A 3,883-nucleotide genomic window follows, 5' to 3' on the forward strand; every position below is an offset into this window, starting at 1 on the left:
CACAGTAACTCCCTGACCGGCCTCATTTTGGAAAAAATGCGGCCCAATGATGCCGCCGGCCCATAATCCACACCAAACAGTCACTCTTTGTGGGTGCATTGGTTTTTCGGCAATCGCTCTTGGATTATCATTCTTCCAAATGCGGCAATTCTGCTTATTGACGAATTCACTGAGGTGAAAATGTGCCTCATCACTGAAGATAATTTTGGTTATTCACTGTTGCCATTTCCTGCCACCATTCTGACCATTGACGACGCTTGAAATGGTCAAGAGGCTTTAGTTCTTGAGTCATTTGCACCTCGTAAGCGTGTAAATGCAAGTCTTTATGCATAATGTTCATCAACGACGAGCGCGAGAGGTGCAATTGTTGGGAACGACGACGAGTTGAGGTGGACGGCCCTTCAACCACACTATCGCGAACAGCAGCAATATTTTCTGCAGTACGAGCTGTACGAGCATACACTGGTGTTCTCACATCTCCTACAGACCCGGCTTGCTCAAACTTTTGCACAAGTTTTCCGATTGTACGCACATTTGGACGATTAAATGATCGAAAAAACCACGAAGTGCGCGATATGCATTTTTATTTGAACGCCCGTTTTCATAATAACCCTGAATAACTTTAACGCGTTGCCCGATATTGTATCTTTCCATGGTTCAAACTGAATTAGTCTGAAAATTTTAATTGAAATGCAGAAAAAGAATTGACGTTTAGGTGTGATTTACATTCAACATCGGCCCTTAAAATTTAACCACCCTTTATTACTTTATTTTTCTCTAACTAGAGGTGTGCACCGATTATTATTATTGTACAAACCATTGGCAACAACAGAATCTTAGAAAGGGGCAAATGCTCTTTAGGAAGCCGAGGGTGAGTAGATGCGTGTGACTCCAGGCAAAATACACTAACACAAGCGCCGTGGAACGGAGATGTTAAACCAATCAGAGGTGGCAAAGTCAAAGGGACACTGAACCAAGTGGCAGATGGATGGCGAAGCTGACTAGTACAATAAGCAAATGGGATCAAAGGAACTTCGTGCAAGTAGGATATTTCATCTGTCAGTTCCTCTCGGGCCACGGATACTTCCGGAAATAGCTGCAGTGCATGGGTAAGGTAAGCGACCTCAGCTGCATATACTGCAGATCACCGAGGAATGACAAGAATCACACATTCCTTAGTTGCCCCAGGTAGCTCGTGGAATGAGAGGGAGCAGACTGGCGACATCGTGCCAACCAATGTGATCGGCAAGACGATTGAATGCGAGGATAACTGAAATGCTGGTAAAAGATACGGAGCGAAGCCTCACAGAGAGACATAAGAAGACTAGTTATAGCATAAAGTTAGCTACAAGCATGGTGGACACCAACGTGAACGAATAGAACTGATCCATTTGATGGACGCCATTCTGGACCCTCCCGACGTGAAGCAGAAAGTAGTCCCTTGAAGGGAGTATCCCCAGAGAAGGAGGAGGGATCGTTTTAGTGGCCACACCACTCGACGCGGTAGATGACGGTCGCTGTAAGTGCGAAGGCATTTTGAACCCCACTTCACACAAATAAAGAAAAAAAGGGCTCTTTATTGCATTACCGTTATTAATATTTGTAATTGGGTACCAACAAGGCGCTATAGTTCAACAGACCAAATATCTCGGGTAGAAAAATAATGGTTGAACGTGAGCTTTAAAGTTGTTGCCCGAAAAAATTACCAATTTATACCAGGAATTTATTAAATATCTCCCTATAGTCTCCATTGAGGATCCCTTCGATCATGATCACTGGGACGCCCGGGCCGCCGTTACTGCCAAAAATTCAAACCCAAGTTGTCGGTGGTGATTTGACCGTAACCAACCCTAAGCGCATTGAGACTGCCGTCGAAGAGAAGGCCTGCAACTGCTTGTTGTTGAAGGTCAACCAAATTGGTACCGCCACGGGATCAATCAAAGCTCATTTATTGGCCAAGAGCAATGGCTGGGGCACCATGGTGTCGCATCGTTCCAGTAAGACCGAATATAGTTTCTTTCCCGATCTGGTGGTTGATTCGTCGCCTGGACAAATTAAGATTGGCATTCCATGCCGTTCTGAACGTTTGACGAAATACAATCAAATTCTTCGCATCGAAGAAAAGTTGGGAGCCAAGGCGAAATTCACAGGTAAGACATTCATACGGCCCCAGTAAATGTGAACGAATGTGTGATTCAAGAAGAGAGAGTATTCAGTGCACGTGGTATATTATGTTTATCTTAATAGTACCTACGAAAATGTTTAGCCACCTATGTACTCATTGTCAACACCAATGTTAATTGAAATTTGTGCACTGAATTGACTTTGATTCTTTTCTTATACCCTAAATACACATAATTTAAAAATTGTATTTAAAATGTATGCAGAGCTATGACTTCTTAATTGTTCTTTTTATAAAACAACTACTTTGAATTATAACAAAAAAATACTGCTTGCCATATTCCATACGAATTTACCCACTTGTTACAAGGAATTCACTCAACGATTTGATTCAACTTCAACACCAGCTGTTAAACTGTCTGCTCGGTAGAGGTTACTCACTGCCATTTTTATCTAAAAGAAATTAATGTATTTGCATGCAAATTAAAAATGCAAAAGCCCTAGTAGCAGCTAGCAACGGCGACGACCAATGCCTGAGTAAGAGCTGCTCATGATGCGGCAAGTTAAACATGCCGCCATTTTCGCTAATGCAGTAAATCTCTTTTGTTGTTTGCTTTTAGAGCATGCTGAACATTTTCACGGTTCACGCACACACACACACGCGTCGAAGCATATTTACTTGCGTGTGTTTTAAATGTCTGCCAGCCGACCCTTATCACCTTTTACGGTCTTGCACAACTAAGTTAATATATGTTTTTTTGCTTCGTGTTATCAGCACAAATAAATTTTCGCATTTTAACCATTAATTTATCTTAATTTGCAATTTCTCATAGTTTATTATGCCATCGCGCACACACTCACACTCGCCGCACACAGCCTCGCGCTGAGTTCACCTACAGTCGGCAGTTACTTTTAATATTCGCTCGGCTGTTAAGGCTGACCCTTGAACCATAGCAGCGGAAACAATAACAAATGGGTGCGTTCTTACAGCAACAGTTTATGTAGTTAGGATTGTTCGTTCACTTTATCAGTATTACTATCTGTCTCGTTGTTGTCGCTTTGCTTATTTTCTCAGTTCGTTCTACCCATTTGCGCACCTGTTTTACATCTGCTCTCCGCTGGCTGGCGACGTTGATGCGTCTTATATGCTTTGAAGCTTGCTGGTGCTCAGCTACCTACCTTTATCTTATTTTAACTTAAATATGTCATAAATCTTTGCCTGAAAGCTATTACAAGGTAACAAGGGAACGAGGGCAATTCGGAGGAAGCCTGGCTGAAGGTAGTTACAGCTTAAAAAAAACTCTACTTTAGCATATCCCTTGTTCACAAATTCTCAAAGGTTTTATAAATATATTGGCAATGTTAATTTTTACTACAACTAAGTCCCTCTGTAACTCTGTAAAAACTAGGTCGATGTGTACGTATTTAGGTAGATCTGTTCAATGAACGCGACGTCGAAAAAATCAAATATTTAATTTTAAATCCTACTGAACATGAGAAGTACTCTGAGAGTTACAGGATCCACTTTGTTAATTCCCAACTTATCTGGTCTATCTTTATTCCGTCTCATCTTAGTGAAAAGCGGGCAGATGCGGAAAATGCAAAATACTGTAGAGATGACGAAACGCTCTAGCTTAGCCTCCAAAATGCATTTATTGGGATCGCAATGCAGCTGTGATGGCCTTATATTATCACATGGACTGTTCTCCAGTTCTTTCATGTTCTTTAACTCTTTATTTCTCTATAACAGAAAGGCCTCCGT

At 41.7% G+C, this 3,883-nt stretch overlaps 1 pseudogene; it reads left to right on the forward strand.

Annotated features, from left to right (window-relative positions):
* The first annotated feature begins 1,507 nt into the window (after positions 1-1,507).
* On the forward strand, positions 1,508-3,037 carry LOC128861986 (enolase-like; annotated as a pseudogene).
* The last annotated feature ends 846 nt before the right edge of the window (positions 3,038-3,883 follow it).

The sequence above is a fragment of the Anastrepha ludens genome, chromosome 4 (genome assembly GCF_028408465.1).
Source record: "Anastrepha ludens isolate Willacy chromosome 4, idAnaLude1.1, whole genome shotgun sequence".
Taxonomy (NCBI): domain Eukaryota; kingdom Metazoa; phylum Arthropoda; class Insecta; order Diptera; family Tephritidae; genus Anastrepha; species Anastrepha ludens.